We start from the raw sequence: 16,803 nt of genomic DNA, 5'->3' as shown, positions 1-16,803 counted from the left end.
GAGGTAAGAGGATAACCAGTTGAGGACGGAGCCTTTGAAGCCAAAGGAGGAGAGAGTGTGAAGTAGGAGGGGGTGATCAACAGTGTCAAAGGCTGCAGAGAGATCAAGGAGAATAAGGATAGAGGATTGTTTAGCATGACGGGCAGTAAGAAGGGAGTTCAGAATAGAGGTGAGAGCAGTTTCAGTGGAGTGTTTAGGATGAAAGCCTGATTGGGAGGGTGGTAGGATAGAGAAATTAGTGGTGAAGGATGAAAGTTGAGAGCATGCAAGGCGTTCGAGAAGCTTGGAAAGGAAAGGGAGAAGAGAGATAGGTCTGAAATTCGAGCCGGAGTATTCCGAGGCGGAAATAGTTGATAGAGAAAGATGCAGAAACAATGGGGCATCGGACGACAGTTGGGGAAGATGAATCACTGGAACCTGAGCCAGAGCCTAGTCGCAGGGAAGAGGTTTCCACCTGGTGTACCTGCAATTGGTGCGAGGTCATGCCAACCGAAGAGAACGGCTGCTGTAGAGAAAACTCTGAATGCTTGGCCTACATATCGGAAGACGAGACACCGCCGCTATATGTTACCGAGCTGCATGACTTCAGGGCAGCCTGCCTCACAAGGTCCGTGTTGAGGATTATGATGGTGCTTATGCACAAAATTCGCAGTTCGCCCTCGCAATCCAAGTAATGAGTAAGTGTACTCTAGATTTTATGTCACTTTGAACACTGAGGCCACTAACATTTCTTGTTTGTCTCCTATATTGCGGTAATTTAGATCTGTGACTGTCAAATTAATGTAGTCTGGCAATTCAAAACATTGCTCATGCTTTGGGAAATCATAGCGGTCATCTTATGTGTCTTTCAATTTCAACTAAGAAACAATATTTCTCTGTGCCCCAAACGTTATGGATTGCATGGGTGTTCAGTTTTGTAATGTGTCTACATTTTAAAGCCTAAGTTGACTGATCCATGAAGTAACATTTGTACGGGCAACTATGCCATAGGATACAGGATGCATTTTCAACTAAGGTTTGTACACTTAGGTTAATTTAAACACAGTATGTATGTTTCGCTACCACAGGTGCTACAGGCTGGTGGCCTATCGTTCATTTAACTAGTGGTTTCATGGATGGCTTGGATACCGCGTTCGAAGAGTAATACCAGCCTGTGTCATTGGAACCATCCACGCCAAATTCCCCACTGATAGCGGCCAGGGGATTTTCCCACACTGTGTTGCAACCCAAAGTATACAATGTGTAGTAGATTTGTGCCATCAACATCACCAACACAATAAAATACAAATGATCTTTTATGAGCAGTTGTTTGATTTTTTCAGTGAATCAAGGACACGCTCACTTGTCTATGAGTGACATGCAACAATGGTTGGTGCCTTTTTATGCTCACCTCCTCTGCAACAATCCACCCCCCCTCCATTATAAACGGCCAAGGTGCCAAACCCAGTGCGTCCCTCCCTTCAGCAGTGTTTTGGTGCTTTGTCTGCATGACTCTTCCTCATCCATCGCGCCCCTCCACTATCAACAGCAGTTCACACTTGTGGATGTGCGCTGCCAAGGGGGCTGGCATCGATGGGAACAGCCAAGGTGTCAAACACCATGTACATTTCAAAGGTATCCTCCGTACAGGGACCATTATTCACATGGCCTACCCAGAGTCTCCAAGCTCCCATGAAGCAGACCACACCCCTGCAATCCACACAAGTGTGTCTCTCCCTTCAGCAGTGTTCGGGGCCTTGTCTGCACAAATCTTGCCCATCCATCCCCCCTCCACTATCAATGGCAGTTGGCACCTGCAGCCGTGCCCTTCCAAGGGGGCTGGCAGGGTGGGAACGGATAAAGTGCCAAATACCATGTACACTTCAAAGGTATCTTCCGCACAGGGGCCATTGTTCACATGGCCTACCCAGACCCAGTTTCTCCAGGCTCCCCTAAAGCAGACGGCGCCCCTGCAATCCACACAAGTGTGTCTCTCCCTTCAGCAGTGTTCCGGGCCTTGTCTGCATGCCTCTTTCCCATCCATCCCCACTCCACTATCAATGGCAGTTCGCACCTGTGGATGTGCGCTGCCAGGAATGAGAACGGCCAAGGTGTCAAAGACCATGTACACTTCAAAGGTATCTTCCGCACAGGGGCCATTGTTCACATGGCCTACCCAGACCCAGTGTCTCCAGGCTCCCCTGAAGCAGATCGCGCCAGAAACATGTCACACATTCACATACACACCCACTTTTCTAATCCTTTATAAACCCCCTGATATTTATCCGGCAAACATCTCTGAGCACTGGCAGTCCACTCTTGATCGTGCTAACTGTGAACATCTGCGAGCAAGCACTGGAAGTTGTGGGATATATTTACAGTACTTCCTCACATCATCCAGCTGCAGTTCAGCAGAACCAGCAAAATGGCTGCACTGGCTCCTTTGAGCACCAGGGCCTTGCCTCAAAACTGCGTTTTGCAGATAGAAAAAAGGATGGCTACACTGTTTTGCCAAGCACCTTGGGCAGGATGGAACAAGGGGGCACACTGAGAAAGCCTGTCAGTGTGTTTCAAACATGCACCAAGAAGAAAATTGAGCAGCAGCACTGCTTTGCTGCTTGATCCACATTCCCCTTGAAAAAGGAAATATTTGGCCTTTATAATGATGGCACCCTGATGCTATTTCCATCTGTTCAACATCACACTGCTTTCATCACTGAGGCCCTGCCATGCCCCCCATATCCAGATTGTGCTCCAGCAAAAATAGAACATTATCCAGGTATGACAGGCTGTGTCCGCCAAATATGAGAAATCAAAAGAAGCTTAATTTTCAGTCAAACAGGAAAATGCTTTACTTTTGAGTTACACAATGTCAAATATCAATGCTGCAAAAGAGACTCTGGCTCTCTGGACCTGTGTCTTAAACAGATTGTTGTATACGTGAAACTGACTAGGGCTGCAAAACAATGTGGGAAATTCATAGAGAAAACCTTTTGAAATGGTCAGCCCAGCAGACGTCACCATGTGTTAAAATGCGCTTTTGTAAATAAGGAAAAATGCCTGTTTTAAAAGTGTAATGTTGAAAGAAGGCCTTGTTTTGGCCTAGCAAAGTAAAGTTTTTTTTTTTTGCTGGGACACATATATGGGATGTTTTATTCAACAGGGTTGCTTTTGATTTAAAACAAAATAAAATCAGAAATAAAGACATGGGCTGCCTTCTGAAAACTAGCCAAACAGGTTTCTGCTTGGGGGGTTGCTAGCAACAGAAGGAGCCACAATAGATTCTAGGACACATGAGTGCTAATTGCTACCTTGGAAAACTTTGAATGGACCCAAAAGCACTAAACAGCCTAGGCATCAGACTTTTGTCTGGGCTGAGGCCTCTTACAATGGAGATTCTGGGACACGGACATGTGAAATAAGAAATCACAAGTCACCGGGCCGTCTACTGGGAGATTCAAAGCCAACTCAAGAGCAGCCTTGGAACTATGCCCTTATATGGTGAACAATGCTGACCATTTTGGCTCTAAAGACTATTTTATTAATAAACCTTTAAGACTTATATTTGCAACAGGACTTCACAGGAAGGTAAAAAGTTAACAGTTTAAATGTAATTTTGTGGTTTTTAATTTAAGATGTTATAGCCTTCACTGCTATATTGGGAACAGAAATGGCAGAGAATTGGATAGTTTGAGGAAAGTGTACATGATGCCACTGTAGAATTTAGTTCTTACATGCATTATGATAATCTAGACCCATGTATAATGTTATAGAATTTTAGGTCGAATATTTATCACTGAAAAGCGTGAAAAAATATTAGACAGGCGAAACAAAGTCCTACAGACATGAGGGTGGGACTGGAATGCTCTGCATAAAATATGTAATCTGCCTATGTAATTTGTTAAAATGGCACAACTTGAAAAATGTGCCATTTATGTCAAAACTGGATCTTAGCTAAAGTAACTGTGGGATGATCCTAGGCATAGTAAACCCCCATCATAAAGCTGATGTCATGTCTTTAAAAGTCCAACCAGCTGACAGCAAGGCTGTAACAATCACCCCTGGCCAATCCAGTTGTTAGAGGCATGGCCGGCCTAAGCCGGCCCCACAATATAATTCGATGGGGTCACCATGCCTTATAAATAAGGGTGGCTGACAGAACCCTGCACAGACTCTCTCCTGAATTTCCAGCACCTGCATTCCTGATATTCTACATTCATCTTGCGAGAATCCAGATTCCACTACAAGGCCAAAGCATATCTGACCCTATCCCAGCAAGGCCTTGATCCCGAAAATCCAACTTTAAATCCCATTAACAAAGGGCAAAAGCTGTTGTACCTTTTGGGGAGTATCCTGTTACCAGACTGGCTTTTTGTACACTACCCGCATCCAGCTGTACCTTTAGCATTCAGTGACCAGACTTGCCCAGCCGTTTGCTGTAAGGGGCGCCCGCCGTGAGGTGACCAGAACCCGGTTAACATCCCAAAATACCAAACTCAAGAGTGGACTGTGAGTATTTACCCATCCCATAGGAACACCTCGCATCTCCCCATCTTGACCCTTTGTCTTTGCCCTATTTTCTAAGTAAATCCTATCCATACCATGATAACTTGTCTAAACTGTTCTAAATCGCGGTGCACCCTGTCCTTGTTTTTCAAGTGTTAGTGCCATTCTTTCATTCACCTCATCTTGTAACTCCTTAGCAATATTTGGAATAATTTAAATTAATTCCCATATAGATCTGAATGCGGGGTGAAAGGGTTAAGTTGAAAATTAACACAGGATCGGCCTGTATCTTTCTTTAACAATTTAGTCTGAATAATCTAGTTTAAGTAAAACTTGTCAGTTTTCTTTCGAAACAGATATCCTTCCCTTAATGGCTTTATTTTACCAAAACTGAACCACCTTTTATCTTGCAAATCTTATCCAGGTCTTCGGCTATAGCCCTCCTTTCACTTCTATATTGTCCCTGTGATGTGCATCTATCCCCCAGCCCAAAAACTGCATTCCAATTCAGAGCATTTCACCCATTTTTCTGAAAAAAACGTTTTTTACATTTAAAATGGAAAACTAGAAAAATGCAACATTTCCATGTGTGACTTGACTGCACTGTGTTTTCAACTCAACCTGCTTTGTGAACTGTATGCCTTTTGTGATAACGTACTTTATAGTTATTAGTGATCTGATAGCCCTGAGACTGTGATAAAACTTATGTATATCATTAGTTAATTACACATATAATTAATAATTTGTTAAAATCCGAGTGTCATTTTAGGCCATTGCAAAGGGGTTTTTGCCTCTTATTTTGTGAGGGAAGGTCGGATTTTGATTCTGTTTGCTGCCTCATATCCCCGACTACCTGCTGCTTCTTTCATTCCACTCAGAATTAGATTAATTGTGGGTTGAGGGGATATTGCAGGGGGGAATCTTAACTCTGGTGTGATCTATTGTAATTGAAAAAGTGCTCCTATTCAATTGTGCTGTGGATATGTTTATGTAGAAGGTTACCCAAGTGTATTTCAGTAGTTTTTATTGTAATTATCACCCCGTTGGTGATTGCTGCCCCATCTAAAAATGGTGTGATTTTCTTTGAAATTAAAATAAATAACGGGTCATCACCCACCACCCTGGTTCATGGTCCATTGTGACCCGGGGTATTTGTAAAAGGGGGTGTGAGACGGGTCGGTTATCGGCTCAATTTGAATTTGTTGAAATTAAAGAAAAAGCATTCTAATCGCGTGCTACATCTAAGGCTGAGGGCGAAGGTCCTGGCCCGTTGTGTGACGCCCGATTGGAATCCTTCACAAAGTCAACTCTTGATCGTGCTACCTGTGAACATCTGTGAGCACTGGAAGTCCACTCTTGATCGTGCTACCTGTTCTCCTACTCCTAACTCTTCTGCTTGCTGAATTAAATTGTTTGTTAGTCAAGATAAGGGCAGGTCACCTATTAACTTCACTATATTCATCTCTTTTTGATCCCAAAATGTCTATTTCGACCGAATGTACCCAGTAGTGTAATGTTCATTCATCTCAATGACTTCATCATTGTCTAATGTTTCAAGTGTTCTGATCTCGATATATAGCAAATATCATTATTCTCAATTGTAATAGAATCACATCTTTCTCTGACCATGTCTATAAGAATGTTTCCTTTTGATGCATGAAAGAACATTCAACAGACGAGTAGCACATTGCGATTTGCGTCAGATCAATCAATTCTGTATGTATGTCAATTCTGTATGTAGTATTCAACTACACTACACAGGTTTTGCTTCTTTGACCACAACACACATTGCATAGAAAACTGATATAATTCCATCAATCTCATGCATTCAGTACATTTTCTTTGTAATGTTTTATACAGATCTTATAGATTTTTCAAGAATGCCTGCTTGTATGGTTTTGGGTTGCCGTTCTAGGAGCCATGTCAAAAGTCAGGGCACAATCCTGCATACATTCCTGAAGGATATTGATTTAATAAGAAAATGGGTTCGACATTGGGTTTTGCGGTGGACGAGATTGAAAGTAGAGCCCAGGCTTTCTTGGGATACTTAAGGGCCAATAGATTTGCATCTGCAGTCTGCACTTTACCTATGAGTTTCACGACCAATTGACGAACACAAAAAAGGGTCGACCCAGAATGTTTCGAAAATTGCTTCCAAATGCAATGACAACTCTATTGATGCACACGCTGCCTCTGGTGAGTCCCAGATGATGAATTAGCTGTAGGTGGTGGGGTACTGAACAGGTAACTCCATGAACGGATAAAGTTTGCATATTTATCAGATTGTATTACATTTTAACTATAGCACATTTTACTAAACATCTGTCCCTGGTTAATGGAGACTTTTTTAAATGAAAGCATACCGACGGAAGCACGGACCCTTGCAAGTGACAAAACCACCGACACGTCCAGTATACCAATGCTAAGCCCTCCAGACTTGCAGAAGTTTATATTGGCGACAGTTGCATTTTCCAACATATCGAATGCAAATCTAACTTTACCTTTTACCACTTGATGACAATGCACTGAAAATGGAGGAAGATTGTGCATCCATTTCTTTTCATGAGTCAACAACAACTTGAAGCGCCTATCAGGTAATTTTATTTCACTTTTCAATTAGGAGGATATATTATGCTTGGAATTTCAAATAATTTGAAATCATTTATGTATCCTGTCATTTTTGGGTTTCTCTTTATATGTACTGTTGTCTGCATCCCATTGTCTCTGTCCCATTTCGCTGTTTTCATCAGTACTAAAACAGGTATTGTGTTACAGGGGATGCTGGTACTTTGACTACAATTACATCATCCTTTACAGCTGGTCCAGAGTATGAGGTATGCGTACTTGCAGTTCCCTTGAGAATGAAATAAAGTAAATCCTACATAGGATACTATTAGACAGTGACATTCATATAAAGGTGCAGTGTCCCAAACTTTCCGATTTCAGTTCTAACGTTACACTTCCTTCCTAATGTAGAATACATTGCAAAATGTTTGAGGGCAACATTACAATCAGTAGGTTTTGCACGGTGATCTCGGATCAAGTACAATTGCCATCAATCAGGTGACATTCAAAATGTATATTTTGACTAAATGACGTACACTGTTTGCGAGGGTATGTGTGTAAGCGACATGTGCGATGAAAGATTTTAATTTCCAATACGATGATTTTTCTTTTTTCTAATGAATATTCCATTTTCGGAATGTGCACAAGGTGTGGAATTAGAAGAGGAGGCACATGGATCAGGAGTGGCGGATCAGCTTGCTGGTGAGGTCGTTACAGAGAAGACCACGGTTTCATAGAACATCAAGAAAACAAGGGTAACTAACAAACAATTTCGTTTTCTAGAAGTGTTTTGGGATGAAGTTTTCTTCATAACATGTTTTTGTATTTAAAGTGCTATCTACTGTATGTGTGCTATATATTGCACATGTTTTTACAACCCATCTCCTAGAGGCCCAGAAGGAAAAAAAAGTATAAAGACACAGACAACAAATGAAACCAAAGATGTTGCTTGCCAAACAGATTCCACAATGGATCAACTACTATTTGAGGTGCAGCATGGTCCAGTCAATAAGCAGACTCGTGATGATTATGCCCAATGGCCTGAAACTGAATGCAATGTGACCGGCGAAGCCAGCAAAGTGTTCTTGGACCATTGCTACAATGTGAGAAGTCAACAAGATGAAACTGAATATAATGAAGATGCTTTGGAATTCCTTGCTGACAACTTGACAGAATCGACACACGTAATAAAAGGTCCACTCAATAAACATTCAACATTGATGGTTTCTCCAATTCATATGCAAATAACAAAAGCTGAACTAACAGACTGAAGCTTCAACGCAATTGACCGAGGAACGTGCCAAAGATCTCAACTACAGTTTAGCTAGTTTGGGGCGATTTCTCCACCACAGTTGAGTCACAAACCACATTCATGCAGGACAATTGTCTAATAAAGGAGCCTAAATACATTGTATTCGACAGCTACCTGGTACAGATTATACTGATGCTGAAATGTGTCCATCCAGTGAGAGGGAGAATATGTGGGGAACGATTGGTGAACGTGACTCGTGTATTACAAGGCACTAACCTGAAAATCCATGCCACCTGTGACCACCTCCATGATTCCTTTTCATAGTCCACTCAAACGATGCTGGGCAAAGTGCCAGCTGGAAATCTATTGTGTTTAGCAGCTTTACTTTTCAGTGGCTGGACTTTTAGTAAGTTGTCCAGTTTCCGCCAATTCGTGGGAGTTCAGTTTCTTGCTAAAACGCAGTACTACAAACATCAAAGAGAATTCTTATTCTCTGCTATTAGTCAAGACTGGAAAATTGAACAAATGTCAATTGAAAGCACATTCTCTGGCAAACAGTTCAGTCTAGCTTGTGACGGACAGTGTGACAGCCCCGAAATTTCAGCAACGTACTGCACATACCACTGTCAAGACATGGAAACTAAAAGAATTGTGGATTCGTAAATTGTGCCGGTGTCTCAAAGTAAATTCTCTGTGGCCATGGAGAAACATGGTTTCATAAAATCCCTCAAATATCTTCAATCAAATGGAATGCAAATAGAATTCATAGCCACTGACAGACCTGTTTCAATAGCCAAGGCCATGCGATAGCAGTTTCCAAACATTAGTGAACAATTTGATGTATGGCACGTTGCCAAATCAGTTAATAAAAAAATGACAGCTGCTGGTAAAAAGGAGGGTTCAGAAAATATTTTACAGTGGTCTCAGTCTTTCAGCAACCATCTTTGGTGGAGCTCCAAAACTTGTGATCGGTCTGTGGAAATTCTACCTGACAAATGGCGCTCATTGATGCACCACACTTCCAACGTTCACTCATGGACAGAAAACCAACATTTTCACCAAAGTGCACAAGGACCTTTATTAGAGGAGTAGGAACACAGAAAGAAGTGGTTGGATCCATCTTCACCTTCACACAAAGCTCTTGAGAAGATCATCTTTGATAAAACTCTTTCAAGAGACCTAAATGGACTCATAGAATTCTGTCACACCAGAGATTTGGAGGGGTTCCACAATATGTGCTTAAAGTACAGACCCAAAAGGTTGCATTTTGGCATAGACGAGATGCAAGCTAGGACATTAGCCGTATTAGCACATAACGAAAACGTTCATAGAGAACAATCGCGAACTGCAGGAAACTTTGGGATGCTTCGTTACACAATGGCCTTTGCAAAAACAAAGCAAAAAATGGGTGGCCAAGCCAATATACCAAGAAATGGAATTTCGATTTTGTGAAAGATCTCACTTTGACTGTGTTGGCCATGCATACTCGTGGTATCGATCCTGATTTTGTTCCTAGGACACATACATTGCCACAAAACATTGCAAACGAGCCCTGTCCACCTAAAGCAGATCTCGTTGAACAGTTGACTTCCCGGTATAAATGATTTGCAGCTGTGTTCATACATGAACAATGGAATGCTATTAAACTTGAATTTTAAAGTTATTAAAAGTATTAAGAAGTATTTAATTATGCATATTTAATCCACTTTATGATACATTGATTTATATATAAACAAAAACATGCATGTCTGTGGTTGCTTGGTGTCTGTTAAGCTCGACATAAGTGGCCATAGCGTCCAAATTGTTTTTTCAAATGTATCCTGTTTGTCAACTTTTTTTTTTTGCAAGAAGTACCTGTTTTAGGATGCCATACAGTGCAACTATGTGTTTTGCCCCCTTCTGCTTTCGCCCCGCTCTTGTGGGTCCTTGACTGACCAGGGCACGGGAGGGTCAGATGGATATCAGCATGAACAGAACTGCAGGGTTTGAGCTGGTGGGCTCAGGTCTGGCGGGGTGTAGGTTGTTAGTGCACAGAAAATTTAGTGGCCAAGAATGGGCACTTGGATTTATGACTTGTCAATGTCTCACGTTATCCGCAGGGCACATTCCTCAGCGAAAACAGGGAGCGTGCAGACGTGGGCCATGGGGTGGGGTGGCTCTGCTAGGCTAGGAGTTGGGGATGGGAGAGCTGCATTTGTACAAAGAGAGATGGATTTTCAGGCCTAGTAGAAAGATGTTGTTGGGCCTATTTGAATGTTGTTTCCTCGTTATCTGTTTTACTTACCCTAACTGTTTTCCCCAAAAAACAAAATCACTACCCATATTGACAGGCAAAAAAGAATTCACGATAGCGCTGCATTGGTGGATGCCAGAATACAATTTGATAATTTTTCGTACATATTTCAAATGCCACGTTGGTCGGCCAGTGGGCTAATCGCTCCCATAGAGTGAAGGTCACTTCATTTGATGTAGCTAGTGAGTAGTTCACACCGACGCATCTTGTACAGTATGTTTTTGATTTGTGGCTTTCCTTCACAAAAACGAAACTTACCATACACGCTCCTTAGAAGGTTCAATTGTTGTTCGACCTTGGAAGAAAGGGAGGATTCGCTATGGATTGAAGGACGGAAGTTGTGGAACTTGACATTGGGACATTTATTTTCATTCTATGAAAACCGTTGTTCTGAGCAAACACTCTGCGTTACGGCGAGAGAATGGAAATACCAAATATCATGTAAGTTTGACTAAACCAGAGCTTGTAAACAAATGAGTAAAGGTTTCATTTGCTGACCGGTATTGCATGCTTACATTATGGGTTGATGGTTGGGGCATAGTGTGATGACATGCAAACACAACCTGTATGCAGGTTAGTGATATCTAAAACACTTCGTCCCATGGCATATCAGTGTTTGCTAACAACATTGTATTATTGAGTAGCAGGCACCCCGCTCTACAAAGAACATGGTATGATCACCTGTTATGTGTTTTCTGACACTGAGTGTCCACAGCCATCGCATTTAGCTCAATGTACATTTCACAGTTGGGAAATATCCATTTGCATATTTGTCTTTATCCCGGGCACATGGGCAGTCCAGCCCCCAGGTTCCATCAACTCCAAGTTCGTTGCTAATATTCCGTTATAATGCTGTCTATGTGTTGTTCGAATTTTTCCGTCAACTTCCACATCCCATTGGGAGCTAAACATACTCCACAGCGCTAACCTCTCAAGCATATCGTAGACTCCAACTTTCCCCAATGTTTTCTGTGCGTTTCCATTGTTTGTGTTAGTTGTTAGGTTTCACCCGGTGCAGAATGTAAGGGTAAATGTATACATTTGAATAAAGAACGGCTACTGAACTATATTTGTATTCTGTTTTCTACACAGCTACATTCTTCCTTTCTGCCAATGGCAGTGGCACATACACCTAAATGGATGGATGTCCATAGCGCTGATGTGGGACAATCGCCCAGGGCCGATATGCCCTTTGGCGGTACAAGCTACAAAGAGCAACCTGGCATCATTTACGGTGGTCTAGCAAGAAGCTGATGGCGAAGCCTTGCCAATCAAGGTGCTTCGAAGGTGCATCTTCGCCCGAAAGTAACACTGTGTGCCTCATGATAAAGTTTTGATGCTGTAACCCAAGGACATTAAAACATTGGTGATGAATGGAAATCTGCGGATGTTCTCGGAGCATTTTTTGTGAAATAAAAACATTATAAATTGCAGAGTATTGATGTTTCCTTTAAAAGGAGTGGTTTCTATTCTGATTTGGGGCGTGCTGTGTTGAATATCCGGGTTCTGCGTCAACTGATGACTCGGCACGTTTGGCTACGCTGCCCACTAACGTCATGAAAGTAGGTGGAGACTACCACTAGGAATAGTGATGTCAGCTTCAGGGGGCGGGTGATATGATTTAGTGCTGCAGGGGCACTCGAACTTAAGCTGATCGATCAACGTATAAGATTATCACAAGATGGCCGCGCCCGACTCCTTGATTTCGCAAGTGTAAAAAAAAGTCCTATGCATCTAGCTTTAGTTTTCTGCAATCGATCAGCGTATGCTTATAATGACTTGCCAGAACGATCGGGACAATAACATTTTTGAGCGCACTATTCCTTTAAAGACTAGCCCTGAATCCAAGCGGTAAAGTAGTTGTAGAACTATGGGAGAAGGTGTGCCGTCAATTGGATTGATGCTACGTGATCTACACCAGACAAATCTTTTCCATTTATTGATATAGAAGTGTCTGGTATTAGCTTTACATTCCTCCTTAAGAATGTCCATACACCTTTGAGGCAGATTTAAATGTCCAAACTCTGACTTGAGCCAAGCTTCTAAAAAAAGGGTTTGAGGACACAGATGTAGTGTTGATCCCTGATGCTTGGACAGCATATTGTAAGGGCATGATAATTTGACTGGAAGACAAAGACAGTCTCATTAGGTGTGAAAACCATGCCTCATGGGCCCACATTGGAGCTATCGGGATAAGTTTGACTTCTTCCTGGTGCATTTTATGGACTATTTTGGAGAGGAGAAAAGCGTAGGCAAATCTCCCAGACCAATTTATCCACGAAGCGCTCCCATTGGATCTTGTCTGGGGATACCTGGAGGTGAAGTCTGGGCATTGCGCGCTCTCCAGTGTTGCGAATAGATCGATTTGTGGACAAACCCATTCTGAGAAGACATTGTGTAAAATGTCTGCGTGAAACTGCCATTCGTGTTCTACGGGAAGTTTTATGTTTCAGTGGAGCACATCTGCTAGAAGATTGTGTTCCACTGGAACATTTTGGGACAGGAGGAACGTGTTTTTGAGCACCCAATTCCATATGTTCTCGGCTAGTTTGGATAGACCTTGGGAGTCTGTCCCGACCAATTTGTTTATACAAAACATAGCTGTTGTGATGTCTGTTAGGACTAGAACTGTCTTCCCTTGCAGCTGGATTTGGAAGGCTTTGAACACTGCTAGAGGCTCTAAAAGTTTGATGTGCTTGCTTGTTAGTGTCTGAGTCCACACGCCATGTGCTGAATGATGGAGATAATGTGCTCTCCACCCTGAAAGGGAAGTGGCTGTGGGAAGAGAGGCCTCTACTGCTGGTGTGGTGAATGATTTTCACTTTAGAAGATTTTCCCTTGACCCCCACCTTAGGGACGGTACGAGAGACTGCAAGACAATCACTAGATCAGTTCCATGTGAAATGTTTCAGAAAAAAATGTTTTTTGTAAATTGGGGGGTCTCCCTGTTTCCAACCCCACACCGAACCACGCCCCAAACCTTTTAACCCTTTACCCCCACCCCCCATATATTTAGTTTTCTGTATTTTTTGGTAACATTTAATTCCCAGTTTTCTTTTCGGTAACATCACTGGATACCACTAGATCATACCATTAACCGCTTGCTTGAGACCATTGTCTTGTACGCCACTCTTGCATCGCACACATGCGCAGGCAGGTGTGAGGCACAAGATAGATGCAGGACACCCTCCTTCCGAGCAGGCGCATAGCCTTGCGTACGGTTATCTGATAACCAGTTACAAATTGAGGGATCTGGAATAGCATATTTTGGATCCTCTCATTGGAGGGGAAAACAAGACTGTCCTCTGTCCAAATTAAGGCTCCAAGAAATTGATTCACTTGATTGGGCGCTAGACTTGATTTTTTTTTTTTCATTGATTGAGAGCCCTAGCTGGTACAGTAGGTTGATGGTAGCTTGGGTGTTCTTCACACGTGCTTAAGGTGTCTACCCTTTAATTAGACAGTCGTCTAGGTAAGGATACACTGGAATAGGTGCTATGCGAAGGTGGGCCGTCACCATAGCTAGCACTTTGGTAAATACCCTTGGTGCAGAGGCTATGCCAAAGTGAATTACTTTGAATTTATCGTGGATGCTTCCCACTTTAAACCTTACGAATTTCCTGTGCGCTGGCAACATTGAAATATGACAGAGTGCGGGGCCAGCGAGGAAATGGCAGTTAAGGCACACTATGCATTGTCAAGGAGTTCTATCAGCCCTGTCGGAGCTTGGTTGCATTGGTGAGTGCCCGTAGCCCCCTGTGCCCTACTTTTTAATGTGGGGTGCAGCAAGGGACCCGCCCGTCAGCAGCTTTCTCCAGCATGGGTCCTGCGGCACTGCATTGATCAGCCCAGCACAGTTGTGAATTGGAGTACCGGCAGGTCTGAAGCTTTGAGTGCCGGTGAGCGCCGCGTATCCTAGCACTGCGGCCCTACTTTTGCATTATATGCTTGGACCGCACTGAAGCCATCATTGTGCTTGCTACGTGGGTTGGTGGAGTGGGGAGGTGCTCATAGCTACTGCTGTCTGGCACCATCAGTGACTGCAGGTAAGGCAAGTTGCATATAGATATTGGAAGCTGCCTGCACCTTAATGAGTGCTGCTCCTCTCCCATCCTATCAGCAACTGCCGCTGGGCTGCTGCCAGTGGACCAGGAATATTTGGGTTTCCTTTTTGGCCTCTCAAGTGAACCACCTCAAGCACTTTGCACTATAGACAGCTTGTGAGCCCTGAGGGCTCCTTTATTTTAACTTCATCGAAACTGTATCTGTTTCACCTGCTTCTAACTTGAGGGTGGGCAAGGGGGTGGCGGGAGATGGACTAAGGCTGCCCCTTGAGCCGTCGGGCATTCTCTGCTCGCCCGTCTGCCCGCGTTGACTATTGGTATGGACTGGTTTAGTCCACATCTACTGATCCGGACTATTGTTAGGACTGTTTCATCTATATCCACTGACCCGGTTACCATATTTGGTTGATTGTACATTTTTTGGAAAACTGTCTGGAACTCTGTATATTAATCTGAAGCGGTGCATGTCTGTGCAGGGTTCTGTTTTTATAGTACGGTTATTTAGTGTTAATGTTTTTCTCTTTTTAAATTTTGATAACTCTAGAAATAATAGTGACCTGTGAATTTGGGAAACATGGACAAGTGAAATTTTATATTGGTTTTAACACTGGTCTTAGTATGGCCAAAAGGAAGGCTTTGGACGAGGGCAGGTCTGAGAAGATGGCTACGAGCGTCAAAAACACAAACAAATTAAGTCAGGACAGGAACAAGTAAGGGCCAAGTCGCATTTCACACAACTTTCCTTGGACTCTTATTTGGAAGACCTGGCCGGGAAAATTGAAAACCGTAGACAGGTTACGGAAAAGGCCATTTGGGCTTTCGCTTCTGGTATGGAGGGCCATAACGAGGGTGGTAGTGGTGGTAACGGTTTGGGGGGAAAGAAGAACCAAATAAATACAGATAAGGCTAAAGATGGTCTGTGAATAGTCTTACGGGATAGTTTGGTGGTTGACACAGGGGGACTGGACAACACAGAAAGTGAAGTGGAAGCAGACGCTGTAGGGGAGGGAGATCAGGAGACACAGAGGGAGGGGGGCCGATGTATCTGTGGAAGGTCTTAACGGTGAGAGTTCGGTAAGGGTGGCAACTCAGGATTCTGGAAGCCATTCTGGATGAAAAGCGTAAAACCTTTATACCATCTGTTTGATAATTGGAGTAGGGCCCCCCTGAGATGGATTTGGAACTAGCTTGTAAGGAGGAGGGGGAAGTTAATCTCCAGTCAATCTATGTGCAGCTCCAATCTTTCAAATGTTGGGTCAAAAAATACTCTTGCCATCTTAGATGACTCCATCAAGGAACCTAAAAGAAAAGTTGAGAATAGTAACTCAGATAGGGCTGGGGTCAATGACCAGGACATCCCAGTGACTATAGTGGTGCAGGGCCAAGAAAGGGTAGAGGGAGGTTGGGATGGAGGATCCGAGGTTTGAAGAGCATGGCCGTTTAAGATTACAAATATGGGACAAGGTACATTGGGACAATATTGACCCGGCATCCACTCTCTTCATGCCACTCCTTGGGAAGGCTGCTATGAAGCAGGTGGCACCCTGCAACCATGAGTCCTCCAGTGACCAACTACCGATTTCTGCACTATCTGCCTAAAAAGGTAACCCCTCCTGGGCTGATTTGATCGAGCGGCGCACTCGCCATAAACATTTAAAAAAAAAGATTTGTATTCCTTCTACCTTCTTGAAGAAGGTTCTGATGCAGAAAGAAAAATATATTTTGTTGCGGAGTGGTGCATTTCGAGGTGTCAAGTGTGTGCCACTACTGTTCTTTCCTTTGTTGCGACATTCCAAGATGGCTGCCCTCATCAATAGCACGGGAGTGCCTGGTGTGTCGGAGCAGAGGGCCTAGGATTGGCTTAGCACATCATCTTCTGGGCCTATAGCAAAGCCGGCAGGCTTGGCCATCCCACTACCGAAGAGACCACCCCCAAGGCTCCTGTCTGTGCCTGTCCAGGTCTTGCTGGGCATGTGGGCCCACACATTGTTATTGCTGGCAAAGAAATGGTTAATGCTGTGCACCGCATCCTAGCACCTCTGGACTGTGGTATCCCTCCTTCCATCACGTGAGTTCTGACCGTTGCTCAGTGGCCTGCCGCATCTCTTCTTGACTTTTTACCCTCTTCGTCCAGGCATTTCATT

The sequence above is a fragment of the Ambystoma mexicanum genome, chromosome 2q, assembly GCF_040938575.1.
Source record: "Ambystoma mexicanum isolate Mex_15411 chromosome 2q, UKY_AmexF1_1, whole genome shotgun sequence".
Lineage (NCBI taxonomy): Eukaryota > Metazoa > Chordata > Amphibia > Caudata > Ambystomatidae > Ambystoma > Ambystoma mexicanum.
The sequence above is the reverse complement of the archived record's forward strand: the minus strand, read 5'-3'. Positions refer to the sequence as shown.